Source organism: Zonotrichia leucophrys, chromosome 4, assembly GCF_028769735.1.
Source record: "Zonotrichia leucophrys gambelii isolate GWCS_2022_RI chromosome 4, RI_Zleu_2.0, whole genome shotgun sequence".
Taxonomy (NCBI): domain Eukaryota; kingdom Metazoa; phylum Chordata; class Aves; order Passeriformes; family Passerellidae; genus Zonotrichia; species Zonotrichia leucophrys.
The window spans coordinates 14,622,581-14,641,799 of NC_088173.1; the positions used below are offsets into that span (position 1 = coordinate 14,622,581).

The following is a 19,219-nucleotide window of genomic DNA, read 5'->3' on the forward strand; positions in this document are numbered from 1 at the left end:
AGATCATTAAACATTACTGGTAGCAGTAAAAAACACTGTTCATTAATTTTTATTGGGGGGTGGAGGAGGGAAGAAGAGGGTACTAGGGTCCAGACTCAGAGGAAAACAAGCATTAAATAAAAAATGAAACCAAATGCATTTTTGGAGTGTGTACACAGCCATATGCCACTAAACCTGCTAACACTTACATATATACTTAATCTTACTACTTTGAAGGGTCTAATGTCTGGAACAAAATTACACATACATTTTTCAAGGTCAGACACACGTGTGAGTCAGCCTATCACTATGAAAAATTTGTTTTTCTTGTTGAATGATTTACATTCCAGTATTCAGTTTTAAGTAAGCTTTGACATCACCTTAGAGTGATTAGTCAGAATCTCAGAATCTGTGATGAGTAATAAAAAAACCCACTGTTTGTAACATACTGGATGGAAACTATAATTACCACAGCTGTTTCTTTCATAATTGTCTCCTATAATAATTTACAATCCACATGCAATTATGCATCCTTTAAAAAAAAAATCTTTAACAGGATTGTAGGAAAATCTTCAATCCCCTAATACTTTTATATCTAACTGCTCAGGTTTATAAGGTGCTTCTCAAGAGTTTTCCAAACATACTTCTTCACGACAACAAAGCAAACCTAGTAGACACCACAGAATTTATGGCAATTTTTTTATTTTTAAAAGTTCTATTATAAACTGCATAAAGAACATATAATAGCTAGATTATTTAGTGTAAAAAGTACTTGTCAGGGAAGCTCCACTGGTGCATGATGCTTTGAAAACCATGTTTTAAACAGAGAAAACAATCAGAAATCACACCCTTCACTAAAAGAAGCAACATGTAAGGTATAACTGGAAGCACTCTCTTGAGAAATGTGAACTATTTAAATATATAAAAATTTACCTTTATGTGCCAAAAGAAGCCTTTCTCTTCCAGTCTCGGAATCTTTACCAATTTATTTACCATCTTCACTGATTTTCCCCCCAGCAGGAGCCAGCAGCAGCAGCTGGAGGACGCAGAGTTTGCCTCCTTTCCTCCATAGCAAGGTCAAGGTTTGCTACAGGCCAGCAGCCCCAAAGCCAAGCTCACCGAAAAGGGGCTGCCAGCACTCTCTATTCCTACAGCTCTCCCCACTCCGTCTGCTCTTCAGGTTTCACTACTAATTACTGAATTTTACTCAGGTAAAGAGCACAAAGATTTCAGGCATACATAACAGACACAGAACACAACGGATTTGTTAAGAGGGTGGTTTTTGTTCAAGGGTTGCCCAGCTCAATATCCCTCACTAATTGTTATATAAATCTTGCTCAGTTTACAAAAATGCATGCCTTCTCATAAGTGATCTCCAAACTTTCCCTTTCCCTTCCTGGCAAACGATCTGAATGATCCCATTTGGATCATATTTTGATGGTATTCTGAGAAGATTAACACCATGGGTATAGCTACCGTGTCTCATCTTGGGAGTAGAAAAGGTGACTTTCAAAGTTTTCTATCAGCTTCCTGAAAATAAAGTTGAAGACCAGATCTATCATCTGGCCCTGAGTATTCTGGGTAACTGAAAAAAATTAAAACTTCATGCCTTCATTCAGAATGTTTTGAGCAGCAAAACAACAAATATTTTACAATTATTATATTAGATGATCTTCTAAGATAATATTATTACCTTAGGCAAATCTACTTCTTCCTTACACACAGCAAGATTCCTTAAAAAAAATCATCAACAGGAACAATAACATAATTGAAAGGAAGCATAGACATTTTTTTCATGCCTAATTATCTTCTAACCCTTCCAAACTGAAAACTATTTGAGAATATTAGGAAGTCATAGGACTGTAAATACAATAAAGCACAACCATTCCCCATCTAATGGGAAAATCAGAATTCATCCCATGGAAGGATTTTTTTTTTTCCCCATTGACCAAAAAATTTGATAATATTTGAGAATAATGTTCTGGAGATTTCTGTCAGACAGCTGCCTTAGAGACAAGATGTTCAGATCTTAGACTCCAAAGTAGCTCTGTAGCTCCTTGAATTACAATGATCAAATTCAGATTTTTAAAAAGCAGCAGTAGTTGCCAAGAAGTTATAAAAGTACCATTTGTTGACCCACACACACAAGAAACACATCTAACACTCCATTGATGCAGTGGAGAATATTCAAACTTCTGATTTTACACAATTGTACAGTTCTCTCTCTTCTAGATCTTTCAAATTTCTGGAATACTTTTTTACAGAAGTAAAATGAATGTGTTAAAGGAGACATTTGATAAAGTTTTTTCAAAGGTAGGCTCCAAAAATCTAAGTTGCTGTGGTATAATGTGAGAAATATTCTCTGCGAGAAAGTAACAGACAGATGATAGCCAAATAGGGTACAAATAAATGTTTTCTCTATGGAGAAAGGTCCCACAGAGTTGTGCTAAAATCATCAGCCTGAGACTGAAGATGTAACTATTCACTGTGTCTTATAACCAAAGAAATAACAATTTCTTTCATTCCTCTTCACATTTGAGTACAGAAGGAAGCAGAACAGTAAACCAGCTGAAAGCTTGGCCTAACCAGTACCTTTGTTTTTATGCTTTTACAACAGCACAATCTACAGCATTTCTTAATTCAAACTGCAAAGGCCACTGCCAAATGTGGTACCCTTGTTCCCTTCTACCCTTTTCCCACACATTTGCAGTGCATTTCATGTAGCAGCTGTACATCAGGATGAGAGAGAAAATCAGCCAACTGATTTTGCTGGGTTGGTCTATCCTGAGTCCACAGAAGCAGTACATGAGGAGGGGGAAAACCCTGGTTTCACACCTTCACTTAGAATAAGGTTCTGTGCTGTGAAAAATTCCAAGATATGCAAGCAGCAAGCAGGTGGTTGGGAAAAAACAGTTGAAAAATGGAAAACTTCATAACTTTGACCTTCAGGTAAGGAGATTATATTTTTTACAAGCTCCTCAACTCACACAGGCTCACAGTGGGTCACGGAGCTGAAGAATTTCCCCACGCTGAATACCAGAGCTGGTGTGAGGAGTGAGGGAAATGGCACAGCTCAGGGAAAAGTCTCTTTTGGTGGTGGACAAGTTATATAGTTTGGTTCCTTACACACCAGAATATATACAAGAAAGAACATGGTTAGATACTCATTTAGAATTATTCATAATAGTCACAAACCACTAGCTTTTCTGCATAAAGTCAGGAAAATTAATGAAGACTAGAATATAACTGAAGAAAATTTTAAAACCTACAGGTAAATGAAGATTATTCACCTGCAGAAAGTATTTTGTTTAGCTTGAAAAGCATATTTATCTAACATGCAATGTTGCTGGTTTACAGCTGTGCACTGCTCATTATTTGAGACATACAGAATAAAAATAGGTATCCACTGAAAAAAATATTTCCATCTCCACACTTCAAAAGTAAAATCTACTGCTTGTAACTTCTTCATAATAGATGACTCTTCAAATGTAATTTTTTGCTTCAAATATTGTATATTTATCAAATTTTATGTTCACAAATATTGTTCTAAAGAAATCACTTCCATATTAAACATTTTTATTTACAGCAACTTCTGTAAAGCAGAGAATTTTACAAGGAATGTATTGATTTTGAGATAATAATAAATGGAAGCTGTGTTATCTGCGTAGATTTTCCTCAGAAATAGGATCAAGTGATAAAGTAGTGTTGTGATTTGTAAAGGTCACATGCTGGCAGATCAAATCAATCTTAATTTTGAGAATGGTGTAAGATTTAAAAAAAAATTCAATTTCTAAATGCTGGATTCTTATCAATACCTAGCTTAAAAGAGCAAATCATACCTGTAGCTCTAATTAAGATATTTTGATGAATTCACTGTATTAATTCCTACTCCTAAGATAGAAAACTGTGTTGTGAAAAGTCTGCTTGCAGCAAGGTTATCTTTTTACTCAGATATTTTCTGTCTCCACATCTACCCCAGCTCCAGTATTTTTTCCAGTATTGTACTATTTTTACTAGTAATAGAAAAACTGCACACATTAAAAGAAAATGAAAGGAAAAATTAGGCAATTGCAGAAATCTATTTGCATTTGGATTTAATCTATTTAACAATATTCTGCAAAGTGCATCTTGAACTCAGAGATTAAAAACCAAATCTTTAGGCTTAAAGGAAAAATTCAGTACAAGATAAACAAAGGACAGAGGTCTGCTCTACCTCATTTGAACCTCCTAAATATGTTTCAAGGAGAAATGCCATTGAAATGGACAAACAAAAGATTATGGTTTAAGAGAAATACATGCATTCAGTCCCTTTGAAATTAGTAATTCTTAGATTTGGGAGGCCAAGTAGAATTTTAGCAGCATGAAAAGTGTCAGTTCTAATTTCTTCGTTTCATGAATATTCAGAAGAACACACATCTGAAGCAACACTTACTCAGAGTTGTCTATTTTGTACGAACAATCTAGCAAAACACTTGCTTTACCACAGCCTTTAGGCAAAGGATGCCTAGACAGACTACGTGAGAAACACTGCATTTTTTTTTTAATTTCTCCAAGCTTAATGATTGCTTTAATAAAAGTATTTTGCTGTTGTTTGTTAATAAATGCACTAGAAATATTACATACTATATTTATATTGTGTATGATGATTGCTGAGGAGCCTGTGTGAGTCTCCAGCATTAAGACTTTACAAGACTTTTTAAAAGAAAAATAAAAACTGCTTATGGATGTCTTATAGCATAACTATGAAATACAAATACCATCCAAGATTCTTTCTTTTTATTAAAAGTTTTATGCCTTCCAGGAATATTTTTGTTTTTTTGTAAATCTAGTAATCAATATCAACACAAAGTGTTTGGTAGTCATTGATCCTGGTCACAAGAAGGCAGCAAAGAACACTTCAGATTACTGACATCCTTTTGTCCAGACTGGAGGAAGTTTATTCCTCTTGCTTTCTTGCAGATCCCAGATGCCCAGGTGTGGATGCCAGCCACAGCAGCCACCACCAGCGTGTCACAGCCATTTAGCACCTTTAACTTTTGGATGTGAAAAACACCGAGGTGTCTTTAGCCAGGAGGCTCCGAGTCACACCCGCCAAAGGCAGAGCACTGTTCTGTTGAGCTGCTGAAGATCCTGCAGTGATCCTGTCTGTGACAGCATCTTCCAGCAGATGGGAACACAGACAACACACACAGCTGCTGGCTGTAGGAGCAGCTCTCCTACGTGCAGCAGAAAGGGAAGGACAACAGCAGCTTCTGCAGAGCTGAGAAGATGCTCACACTATCGATGACAAAGTGGTGGCAAGGAGCAAAGCTTGGTGTCTGCAACCCTGCCACCTGCAATACGCCACTCACAAACCAGGAGGAGGGGGGATGTGTTACCCAGGAGAGAGCAGACACTGGGTAGGAGCAATGCAAGCAGCCAGGGGAGCTGACATCCACCAATCCAAACCCCACAGTGAGAGGGGCTATCCTGCATGTGTGGGATGGGGCACCTCGACTGCCAGAACAACTGTCTTAGGGAGACAGCAAGAAGGAAGAATAAAGTGAGAAAAAAACACAAACAAGCCAGAAGTTCAGCAAAGGGGAAGAAAAAACCCTCAGACTCAGAAACAAAACAGGGCTGTCACTGAGCAAGAGATACCAATTTCCAGGAAGGAATAAGGGAGGTTGAACTAACCACTGTCTGCTCCTTCTAGGCCAGTATTCACATGTAGAATATCCCATTCTAGACCAATAGTGAAAACAAAATAAAATTAATTGCTTTTTCCCCTTTACACCAAAATATAAAGTCAACATAAATCAATTTTCCAGATTACAATACAAACTAACTTAATCTTAGTAATATATTAAAACTAAAATGTTATTTCAAAGTAAGTCAGTATGCAGGTAAGGTTAACGAAAATAAAAACTGTATGCCTATGCTGAGAGAGATATCACAATTTCATACTGTTATTATGACAGAAATTTTTGACCCCCAACTATTCCAAGACAGGTCTTAAGGATAATTTATCACTCTTGCCTTTATATCTAAATAATAAAGAAATTACTGTCAGAGCCTTGCAGGGTCTGTGTTAAGGATGCTTGAACTACATTTCTGTTTAAAAGGAGAACATTTATTTTGAAAATTAGAAGACTAATCCCAACAATACCTTTTCTTCATAATTACCTGCCTGCGCTGTGGCTACTAAGGAGATACTAAATCACATCTGAAAAAAACCCATCCAGATCTCTGCATGCACATAAAATATTGAAATACTGTATACAAAGACAAAACATTTAAGTGGAAAACTGTTCCAACAAAAAACAAAATTTTCAACTTTCAAACAAAGTAGGAGACTTCAATGTCTCTCAAAGGCTTCTGGATAAAATTTGTCATTTGTACTTGAAAATTTGCTAACACTTCTGAAAGGTTTAGACAGAACTAACTTCAAAACATAATAGCTTTCAGAGCTACTCTCTGGTCAGTCAGTGACGTCTAAGTGAATTTGTCATGACACGTGAACACCATTTTGGAGGGAACTGGTTTTCCTTAGTTCACATTTGAAGCTAAAACATTTTGACTGAAACAAACACAAGCCTCCAAATAGGCTCTGACCTTTGCATAACTGATCACCCCTTCCCAAGTTCTGCAGCTGTAGCTAGCAACAACACGCTAATGAACCATTTGCCTGTATTCAACAATCTCCAAAATGCCTCAGCCCTTGACACTTTAAAAAAAACCCCACACTTTCTTTGGCTGGAATTCGATGGTAGGAACATTTTATCAGCTCTGCAGATGTGACAGCTGAGTCAATGTCAATACAGGTAAGACTCAAGTTCAGAGCTAGAGCTGTTGCTGCTCTCGGGGTACACGGCACCGCAGCTCGGGAGTCGCTCCCTTGTCTCATGGCCCTTGCCCATGGTGCAAACTGGCAGCTCCCACCCTGCTGCAAGATCCAAACACTAAAGGACTGTAGGGAATGTCATATATGAGTCACAAAAAATGTCCTCTCACTTTAAAATCTAACAAATGAGAACCACAAACAACTTCAAACTTCATTTGAAAATAATTCACCTAAATAAGATAGAGTAGCTACAAGAAAATAGCCTTAAAATATTTTTAAGCAATATGTATGACACAAGAGCTCCAATTAAAATTCATTTGACTCATCTAACTCATTCACTGACTCATGTTGTGCTAAAATGAAAACACTGAAAGTAAAATATACAAGACAGCATATTCAGATTATGAGTAAGAGAGAATGGTTTCATATTGATCCCCAAAATTAATTGGAAGGCAGCCAAGTTACAGAAAGTCAGAAAAAGAATGAATGCTTCTTTCATACACTGCAAATACAGAGACAAAGAAAGAATGGAGAGAAATGAAACTGTCAAGACAGGAAGTTCAGACCACAAGGTACTAAAAAAATGCCAACGTTATATATAGTAAATGACATTTCCAGGTAGAGGAAAAGTATCAGTTGAGAAGTTCAGGATCAAACACACTACCAAGGTTATTCATGGAAAGTCTAAATAGCAACTATACAAGAAGAACAGTTGATTCGTCCCCAGGAGAAACACATTCATTCGAAGTATTTAGAGGGAAAGTCAGAACCAGCAGGCAAAGAGAACAGAGAAGAGTCATTAAAGGTGTCAAGGAATATGTACAGCTGAAAATCACAAGCACAGAATTGTCACTCAGCAGCATAATTTAGATCCTGTGTATAAGTAAGAGCAAATGGCCAAAAAGTGACCCTTGTGAGAAGGACTCGAGAGAGCAAGGGTCTTGTCACGTAAGAAATTAACAAATACACACCTTTTATTTTTTAAGAGATGTGTAGAAAAATGTCAACAATAAAAGGATAGGGCCAGCAATTGGATGAGAGACTTGTAGAAATACAGTGGTTATATAAGGAGGAGAAAATGAAAGAAATAATACCTGCACAGAGACTGCACATTGTTTCTCAGAGCAGTCATCATTATCCTGAGTTAGGTCAATCTCAAATGTAATTTCTTAACAACTGTTATGGAAAAGACTATGAGTAAAGTCTAACACTGACTTCTCTTTTTACTATGAAACAATTCATGATAAAAATGTTTCTTAGCTGGAGGAATTTTATATTGGGTCTTCTAGAGACATGACATCTAAAACTTTTATTAACTGAGCAATCTAAGCCAACTCTTAGAAAGCAGAGCAGCAGGCAGAAAGCTCACTCCATATACTGGATACATTTACCCATTTATTTGAATTACCTAACTAGATAAAAATTGTAAGGCAAGAATATCACTTGTCAGCTACATATCAGCTGCAAATGGTGCTGCACATTTCAGGAACAAACTAGAAAACTCTCTAAGCATCTGACTAACTAGCAACCCAGTCCGTGCCTAGGGTTCTGCTCAGAGCCTGAACAGTTTCTAGATCATCTCCTTCAGCTTCTCTGAAACTAAAGATTTGATAGAATATGCATAATATCTGAAGCAACTAAGTTGTCATCACAGGAAACACATAACAGTTATTTATTTTACACAATACGATGACATAAAAGTAAAAACCAGCTTATGAGAAAATGGAATGACTACCAACTTGCTCAAACTTACTTAAAATAGTGAGAAAATAGTACTTGTTTTGTTAAGAAAGAAGCCTTAACTAACAGCACATTTTGGTAAAAACAATTTTGGGTGTTTTGTTTTGGTTTTTTGGTGTTTTTTACTACGCAGATATTGGTTGAGTATTAGGGGTTTCTTTACTGCCTGGAAAACAGACACGTGTGACATCCCTTTATGGCCTATGTTTGTTTGGTATGTCCTACACACAGGTTAGAGGTGAAAATGGGAGAGCTCTCTCCAGTCTTGCAGTTCTCACATGAATTAAGCAGAGGCCATCTAAAGAAGCATGCCTGTAAAGCTGGAAACTCCTGAATATTTTTGCCAAAACTTTGCCTTCCAAAAAACCCTCTTCAAAACAGAATACTAGAAGCTGCCTTTTATTACTGAGATCAGGAGAACTGAAATAATTTAAAAAAACAAAAAACAAAACTAAGTAGATTAAAAAAAAATTATTTAAAGGTTTTAAATCACGATGCATCATATGCGCAGAGCACATAAATACATAACATCCTAATATTACTACATTTAAGTGTTCTATACGGATATGTGTACAATACACTGTGACTTAAAATATTTTAATTCCTTTGAACAAGTTCTATAGCTTTAAAACCTGCTGCAATTTTGCATGGCTGCTGCCTCTTACATTCCTCAACATGAAGAGAGATTCTGCAGAATACTTACTTACTAAGAGCCTTGGTAAAATATGCAGGCTCTGATTTTATTGTAGGATTGTAACTCTATATACACATTACCCGACCTTCTGCTTAGAATAATGGCATCAAATACTACAGTAATCTCAAACAAAGTTTTTGTTCAATTTATTTTTCTCTGAACTCCTCTGCTTAAAAATCTTGATGCTTTGAAGCATCTAAAAATTGTTAATGTTCAGTACACAAGACATCTCTGCTGTATTGCCAGACCAAGACCCAGTGGATAAATCAGAAATACAAATATGTTACAGAACATAGATATTTGTATTTTATGGGATGAGTTTTTATCCCTGCCTCAACTGGTAATGACAAACATGTGCTAAACCTAACATAAATAAATGTTCAAGAATATACACTATATATGTACCTACATATTATGTCTGTAGTTGCTAAGACATAACACTCTAAGAATAATCTCCCAGTACTATATTAAAAAACCAAGATGAATGAATGAATATTGCTTATTTTCAAGTTTTAAACAGTGCAGGTTTCCAAGCCAAACATGAAAGCTGGGAATGTAACATATTGCTCTGAAAACACTGAATAAACCAGCAAAACAGGGAAAGTTTGTTAAAAACACAGATTGCATCATATGCCACAAGTAGGAAATAGCTCTGCCAGTGTTTGAAAACCAGTAGCACAACAACAAATAAAACCCAAGTATCTTTTTATCAAATATTATTTCAAGTCATCAGATCTTGAAAAACAAAATAATAACTCAATTGTCTTTCATTCTTAAACTACAATGGAGAAAGAAATTTAGTAAGTACAGGGATCAGTTTATGTATCACACAATAAATCAGCAAATCTTCTCTGTCTGTTATAAGTGCATAACATTAGCAACTGTTTCATATTCAAATTGAAAAGGTTACTGTAAAACAGAATAAAGAATGCATCTAACATATTTTCACTGATTTTATTTACAGTGTTTCTGGCTGGAAAAAATGCCTGCATAACATATAGAGCTTTGCTATTAATATACCACAATTCTCCAGTTTCCTTCCACAAAAAGTAATGCTTATCTCAAAAAAACTCCCAATCTCTCTGTTTTGTACCAGAATCTCAATAGGTTCCACAGTCAAAGACATCAAAGACTCTTTTCTTCAATGAGAAAGGCTTGAGTAAAAAATTGGAACAGCAGAGATATCCCTCTCCCAATCTTTTAATCTCTGCCAGTGATTTTCCTGAAGCCATGCTACTAATTAAGTGTACTGTCCAGATGGGCATTCCCTATTTTCTGGGCAGCTTAGCACCACAATGGCCTGGTGCTAAAGCCCTCCCTGCTTCCTCCACAGCAGCTTCTGTGGTTGCACTGTGCCATCCGTGCTGCAGGAGCCAAAGTGCACAGGAACATTCCCAGCCCAGCTCTCCTCAGCATGGTGGCTTCACTCCACTCCCACAGCACACAGACACAGAGTGGCCATGTGAACCAAGAACGGCTCATGTCAGACTACAAACATCGACTCAGCTGCTGAGAAAGAAATCAGATTTATGGGAAACCAAAGAGACTGAAGCCCATTATCACCCACCCATGCAATAAAAGCGCCTCCATCCACATGGGAAGGACAACTCAACAGTCATCTGAAATATAAGTCATCTTTCACTTTCCATTGCTCCCTGCAGAAGAAAAGCAAGTTATTCTTCAGTCCTGAAAGCTTTAATTAAGGAATTTCACAGATATTTTTATCTTTAGTTGGTTTACTGTTTGTTTTTAATCAAAAACTTTCCATCAAAACAAAGTGGTAAGTTGATGGCAAAATAATTCTGTTTGAATATCGCAACATTACTGTAGCTGGTAGTCAGCCTTCAAAAATTCAAGTTATTCAAAGAGAGAAAACTAGCTTGAGAAGTAAATACATTAGTAAGAAACAATCAATCACAGAGAAATAAAACAGGCTAAGAGGAGGATGGTACTTTCAGGGGAGGCAAGCAATCCACAGAAAGAAATTCACTCTAATAACTACATTTGCCAGAATGCATGGAGCTAATTATGCTTCCAATATACATAATGCATTCAGAAACCTCAAGTAACAGACATACCTACCTGGCATTTCCAGCCCAGTTGTTGAAGTATACTGATTGTAAGCATAAATGTTCATATTACAAAACAGGCAGATGGTCTGCTTCACCAAAAACATTACAGTTTGACATTTGTTATCAATTGTACTGATTTAATACTAATGAGAGTAAATGGAGACAGATTTGCAAAAATCTGTCTCTTGGGAAGATATATGAGTACCTTTAAAATCTTTTACTTCATATTTATCATGCTATGGTACCAAGAGGAATAATGATGTATTTTAATAGACAGCACCACTCTGATATTTGCACAGAGTATTCAGGCCAGGAACCAAAACCTACCTGAGAATAAATTTCTTCAGGAAAAGAAGCAGAGGTGCTGCTTCACTAACTCAGCCACAGCAGCAAACAAATCACCATTAAACTCACTTTTTATGATAATATAAAATACCATTATATCCACAACTGAGGCTTTTGTTCACAAGTGCAGCAATTTGAAGATATGACAGCAAGGGTAAGCAGTGCTTATTCTCCAAACACTGAAGTGCTCTGCCCTTCCTCAGTGTGTCCTGCTGACTGCATGCCCACTGTGGGCTGGGGAGAGAAGAAGAGCCACCAGGTTATCCTAGGACCATGAGGTACCAGGAGCCCGAGCTGGGTTAAGCAGCAGAGCCTGTCCCATCACAGCCACTGGCTTTGTTATGGGCAATGGTGTAAATCAGAAACCCAAACTGACAAGCATTAAACAAGGGGCATAAATTATCAGTGCTTTCTCAAGCCTAACACTTCTCCTTACACTTTGTCATGCAATTGCTTCAGGCCTTAAGAAAAATTAGGGCTGGCTATGTTTCTCATAACCAAGCAGCAGTGAAAGTGTTCCTTGTAAGTCAGTGTCTGGTCATCAGCACGTTCTCATCCTCTCAGACTTTTGCTGTTATGAAATGCCACCAGCATTCCTTGTCTAGCAAGATACAGCAAGGCAGGGACACAGAGCCTCTACAACAAACCAATACCACAGAAGCTCCTTGCTTGTTTCATTTCCTTCAGACACTTTCATATTTCCTGTTCCACTTCTTCTGCAACACCATAGTGTGATCCAACATACAGTGATTCGTTACTTTCTCATTAATAACAGCATCAATTCCACAGAGATTTCCAAGTTTCTTCAAATGACTTTGAGTACCAGCACAATTTAAGACTGAGGTGTAATGACACAGCATTATGTTACAATTCATTTGCTTCACTTACATTTATGTCAGACACTAGGATTTGAGAACTGATTTGGACAGACTAATAGTGAACACCTGGATTTCTTCTTTTATAGCCAGAATTATCAGTATGATTATTCACTCACTTATTATTTCATTGAAAGCCAATGCCTGTTTATAATCTCAGATTAGAATACCAGAGGCTTTATTATGAAGCAAATTTTTTTTTTAATTATCCATGTACTATAACAAATAAATATATTTAATATAAAGGTGCTAAAAATAAGCCTTTTAACTTAACCTTCCTATAAACTACTGATAAAAAATAGATTTAAGTATATTTTTCATTGCTTGGAAAAACTGATTTCAACTAGATTACAAGACCCTGAGGGTCAGGCATGAACTATTACATTTTCCCAATTTTGTAATTTTTATAGCAAAGACATGGTCATTGCCAGTAACTTCTAAAGTAAGATTAAAAGCAAGATTCTATTCCTTGCACAGATCGCTGTATTAGCATACTGCAAAAAATACGTACTGTACTTCTAGCAGACATAAAAATGCCTCTGGTATGAAGTCAAGAAAATTGAAAGTAAAGTCAGCTGTACATGCTGTAACACACTTTCTCTGAAGCTTCTACACTGGAACACAACACAAATTAACTGTCATGTTTAAGCAATTATCTTCTATCAAAACGATCAAAAAACTAATTTACACAAGAGATACAGTAGATGCATTTCCAATTTTCCCTCTAGCTTCCCCAAGACAGCGCAAGCGATCTAAACAAACACAGTCAATCATTTGTGAGAGTGTGTATGCAGGGAAAGAGTGCTTTTTAAAATTATTATTTATTCTTAAATAAAGGGAAGAAGTGTGATCTTCCCTGTAAGGGATAGACTGGAAATAGAGAAGATATGTCAGTGAATGTTTTATGTATAGGGATGTTATACAGATCAATATCCTACTTTTAACTATAAGAATTTTTTCTCACAGAAAACTGATAGTACAAATGGATAGTAGTCAATTTTCTAAACAAGCTTTTTACAGGGTAAAGAGGGAACTAAATGGAGAGAAAAAATTTTATATTCAGCATCATGAAACAGATTTTTCTTCTTGTGACCTTGAGCAAGATGTCTGCTCCTATCTGACAAACATTAGTACCTAGAATATGAGCCATATCACGCCTGGGTTCCTAATCAAAACATGTAAACAAATCAGTGTCATTTGGCAAGGGGAGAGGGGACTGGTGTCCACAGATGACACAAACAGAGGGGAAACAAAAATAATTTTTTCTTTCATTCTTTCTAGTCACTCTTGGAGATGTACAACAGTAGAATCTTCTAATCGCTTTTTTTTAAGTGCAGGGCTGAGTGTTATTTGTACAATTTTCGTACTTTAAAGTGATTTGCTGGAATAATTTAATATACCTACACTGCTACAAATATACTCTATTTTCTGCATGCAACATGCCAATTCCATTAAAATCTACCACAAATAGCCTAATTTTGAAAAGTGACTACAAAAACAATGTTTGAAAGAACAAAGTCTTTTTGTTACTGAAAATATGTCTCCTGGAGGTATGAACTACTTCTTCTCTCATATTGTTTTTTGTTTTCCCTCAACCCTTCATAACTACCACCTCAAAGCCTTGTGTTAGCATTGCTATTGAACCTAGTGTTTTTTGACTAAGCAACAATATATGAGTAGTTTCTATTCCAAACTTCATAACACTAAGCTATTTGTAAATTATTTCTTCTAAATTGAATCAGGTGCTTAAACACTGCCATATGCCAGGCAGTAAATATTTTTTTTTAATTGCTAAAGAGATACAAAAAGTTTTTGCTTTTTTAAAATCACAACAGAATAAACCCCACCAATTCCATGACCTCCCCAAAACTGTTGTGGCTTATGAAGCAGTGATCTACAAATCTGAAGAGCAATCATCCTAAATCAACTAGAGGAGACTGATACAGTGATGTATGAAAACAAAGATGGAGTAGTGCACCATTTAAAATACCTTCAGTTTTGGTTTTGGTTAGAAGGTAAAACATGCTCCTTGGCATAGAGGCAGTAATAAAATAGGTTGTCTTCTCTAAAAGCCAAAGCAAAATCAGAAATTAGGAAAAAAGTAACAAATTTTACTTGTATCACTTAGTAAACGGTTAAGAGGTGAAAATAACTACTATGAAACATACAGAGGCAAAATCTATTGCTAAATCATGAATGGCAGTTTGTATCAGAAAACCTGAGTCTTTTTGTTCTGAGACACTCTTGAACCACGTTCCTTGGACACAGACACGGTAGCAGCACACAAATCAGCAGATGCAGGCACTTGAACCAACGCTTGCAAATCTGGGAGTAAGCCTGCACAGTAGCTTAAGCTTTGAGCAGACAACAACACTTTGTTCCTCTCTAAGAGCTTCCCTTGGCTCTTAAGGCTTTTTGAAGACCACCTCCTGATGGCTCTGGAAAATCACCAGGTCAAAGTTCATAGCCTTCTTAGAAGCCTTCACACTTCAGTAACTAAATGTGTAGCACATCAGTTATGACAGTCTGTGGTTAACTTTCACTACATTCCCCAAATACAGAGGTTCAGTTTGAAATTTGATCAATATTTACATCATCTTACAAATCAGATTAATAGGTAAAAAAGCTGCAACATATTCTTTGAGACAGTTCTGAGGAACAAATTATTTGTTACCCAATGTGAATGAATCTGCTGTTTGCAAATATTGATGATGGTTAGTGGAAGTATCACATTGTTAGAAGAGTCTGCAGACTACATGCATAAGTAAGAATCAATGTTGCAAGTAAAAGTCTGAGCAAAGACAACTGAAGTAAACTGTACATTCTATCAATTGTTTAATTAGGACCCATCCCTTACTTTATCATCTATAATCCTAACAAAACTCTGGGATCTGCACATTAACAGGACTTGCACGTCAATCACTATCATCTTCTAAACCAGAAAGGTGCATATGTATTTCCACATCAGGATTTAGATTAGTTTTCATAAAACTTTACACAAGGGCAGCAACCCTATCTTCTGCTACTCCTAGCCAGGTCTGTGCCCAGGTCCTTGTCCCATCCCAAAGTCTGGGGTCTCCCTGTTACCAAGGCTCACCTAAGTTAAATATTTACATTCATAAAGTAAATTTTAAGGTGGGTCTATTCCCCTGCCTGCATCTGCATTCATCCCCTCTAACACTCAGGCAGGCAGGTGTAGGCATGGGCAGGGACTCTGACAGCGTTCATGAAACCATGATCATCCTCACCCCATAACCTGGCTTCATCTGAACCCAGCAAGCATTACACAGTGAATCCAGGCCTGGAAACTGTTTCTGCTGCAGTTTCTTTAGTCACTTTTCAGTTCACTTCAGTTTCTACAGTCACTTTTTGCTGAAGCACTCATCCTCTCCCAGCAAGAGCACAATACAAATGTACGAGGACAGACAAGCATTGCTGTTTCTTGTCTACTCCTGCTCTTCTCCTGTCCTGGTGACCCCAAGCATTTACCAGTGAGATTCTGTACATAAGTCAGGTGTCCATACAAAAATCAATTTGGAGCCTTTGTAGCTAGATTTCTACTGTTTATTTCTCATTCTCCTCTTTGCAACCAGAGTTAGGCATCACTACCAAAGGCTTTCATCTTTACTGATACAAGCTGGAAAATGTCACATTATCATACTGGTCTGAAACTTGGACTTTGTGGAGAATGCAAAATAAAAATTCAGTCAAGGGTAGGGAAGCTGAACAAGGCAGTAATTGTTGACATATATATACATGTATATTTGCCACAAAAATCTGAATGCAGTGGGGAAAAGCAGAAGATGAAGGAAATAAAAAATGGATCAATTACTGCCCAGGAAAAAAGTGTACCTTGGGAATAGGGCCTATGACAAACAAGCTCACTAAACCAGCAATTATCTGAATATATTTTTTCCCCCCACATCACACAAGATAAGACAATATTGTGGGCTTCCTCCTGCTGAAAGGCCACTAGCAGTTTGGAGCAATGAAAACTCTTTGAGAGACAGTTGTTGTAAGGCAGAATTACAGAGGCTTGGTGGATCTATCCATGATTGATATAAAACTGAACATATAGAGTGTATTTTCAGGTCTTATCATGTGTGTAAATTCATAAAGGAAATTCAAAGGACAGTTTTAAACAGATTCAATATTTCTGTTACAAATAGGCATATATGTTATGAAACGTCCTCTGGCTGAAAGGCAAAAGTATTGTTATTTGAAAATAGTATCTCAAGTTATGTTTTATCCTGTTCAGTCACAGTAATTCTTGCAATGATTTCCCTTTCTCTTTTACCAAGGGGAAAAAATCCATGGTCTTATTGGATTCTTTAAGCAGAAATGACATTCTGGCTCCATCTAAGTGTTTTAGCTTGATTTTTCCAGAAAAAAAATGCTATTATGAGATGACTAATCACAAAGTCATAAAATTTGAACCATGTTGTCCAAGTTCTATCAAATTTTGCAAGATACTAGATGTCTCAGATATGAATTTCACAGAAGACAGAAACCTAACAGAAACAATAGGACCCACTGTGATTCTTGAAGGAAGAGCAACCACAGCTTTGCCCCTCTTCCCTTGAAGAAAAGTCACTCTACTACTTATCAAAATTCATGTTCTATTTGTTGAAACCACAAGCATGACATCCCGAACACACACAAAAACCATTGAAAGAGACTAAAATGAATGGTACATTTGAGGAACATGGCAGGGAGCCAGAGCACCTAACAGTGGGGACTAAAATACATAGGCAATGAACCTAGAAAGAAAGTCAGGTTTTAGGTCTACTACTCATAAAACAACTGCACAGCTATGGAGTATTCCCAAGTCATTGCACCTAAGAAAGAAAACCAAACAACACTTGAAGAGGAGATACATCTAAAACATACAATAGACAATATGAGTAAGTCAATACCAATTAAAAAGAAGGGATGAAAACCACTGCAATTATTATTGTGACTGGATAGCTTTAACTTTCTTGGTAGCATGCAATATAGCAATGTAGATTTGTGCTGAGGTGCCTAAACAAAAGACAGAGCATATCTCTCTACATCAAAATGTCCAAGTAATATGATAAACATTGAAATAGAACAGTGGAGAAAACCTCCCACCATTTATTCTTCATACAAATAGACACTATTTGTATATGAAGACTGTAAGCACACATGCATCCCTTTAAAGACCTGACTTTCAAAGTAGATTTCATTTTTATCCCGTTCCTCTAAGAAGAAAATATCATTGAGAGAAGCCAAATAAAATAAAGAGAATAACTGATGCCCCCCAAAATCCAGAGCAGATACAAATTATTGTTGACTCATATTGTAAATTGCCTGTCCACTACAAGCTTTTAGAGTAATGCAACAAGGAAAAAATGTTTTTCAATCACTGCCATCCATCAACTTGGTAAACAAGTAAAATGTATACTCTGCCATCTGCTAGCTATTAGTCTATGTAATCACAAAATATCATGTAATGTAATCATAAAAAACCACTATTATTACCTACTCTTTCAATTTATAAGCAAATATTTCTATCTGTCAAATGATTTTATGCTAGCATGAGGCTTGAACCTTCTGTGCTGCTTACCATCAATCTAGTCGTCAATCTAAGATAAGTCTGTCTCTTGCTCAGTCCTCTTGCATTTGGGAAATGCTCAGCATGGCACTGCTGTGTTTGATCCCAGAAGAAATCACATGAAGAGAAGGGTCAGTCAATGATCCAGCTGTCAAGGGCCTGTACAGTTTAACAGCAATGGCTATGGGAGTACTCTTGCTCTTGGTCAGACTGGCTTAGATGGTCAGAGAAGTCTTGTTCTTGGTCAGACTGGCTTAGATGCTGCCAAGAAAGAACAGAATTCTCAGTTCTCAGATTATTTCTTTCTGCATCATATTCTAGTTACTCTTGATACTTATCTTTAAACATATTTCCATGAGAAAGAGCACTAGAAAAGTTATGGTTTTCTCAAATTACCTCGTTTAAAGGTAGAAATAGCTGTTCTAAAATGCTTAAGTCAGAGTAATAGTGCTTTTTTTCCCACAGATTTCCAACCAAAACTATCCATTAGAAAGCAAACACATTAGTAAGAAACTCTGCAGCGAGACTAAAAAATCACAGTGAAGGTTTTTTCAGTGATATGTACTACTAAAATATGTTTAAACAATGGAACTTGATCTTGTTCCTAGAAATTTCTCAATAAACTGAGAAGTCTTCACATAAAGAGACATTCACTATTTTTACCAGCTCACCAAACTTGCCAGAGTTATTACACCATCAGACCAATAGCAACAAGAAGTTCAGTTGGCTAGAGCTAAGACACTTATTCCCTATTAACTACTTTTAATTTATGGCAGAAAACCAAATATTTTATGGCCCTACTTAAGCATATTCTTTTTCCCACCAGGTAAATGTCAGAACCAAAGGAAATAGTGTAAGTGACACAGAAGCCATTATTTCAGCTGTACATCACTCCCATTTGTTCCTGAAGGTGATCCTCTGCCAGCTTGAGGGCTGGAATCTGCTCCTGCAGTGACAGAACCAAGTGGAACAGCATACAAGGGGAATATCTGGGGGGCTGGGGGCCTACCAGGTGTCACAGTAAATTAAAATGGCAACTTTTTAAAGATAGATTCACTGGGCTAAGATTGACTTTGAAACTCTGCATGGATAAGTCTCTCAAGCTACAGAAATATC

General features: G+C 36.7%; 1 protein-coding gene across 36 annotated transcripts in view; it reads right to left on the minus strand.

Moving 5' to 3' along the window:
- Positions 1 to 19,219, minus strand: part of TENM3 (teneurin transmembrane protein 3) — a 1,296,489-nt gene that overhangs the window by 339,931 nt on the left and 937,339 nt on the right. For 33 of the 36 annotated variants that reach the window (XM_064710586.1, XM_064710592.1, XM_064710587.1 and 30 more), the window contains one exon: positions 18,116 to 18,364. The exons of the other annotated variants lie outside the window; for them this stretch is intronic. The gene's annotated coding sequence lies outside the window, so the exon portion shown is untranslated. The remainder of the gene's footprint in view (positions 1 to 18,115; positions 18,365 to 19,219) is intronic. 36 annotated transcript variants of the gene reach the window in all.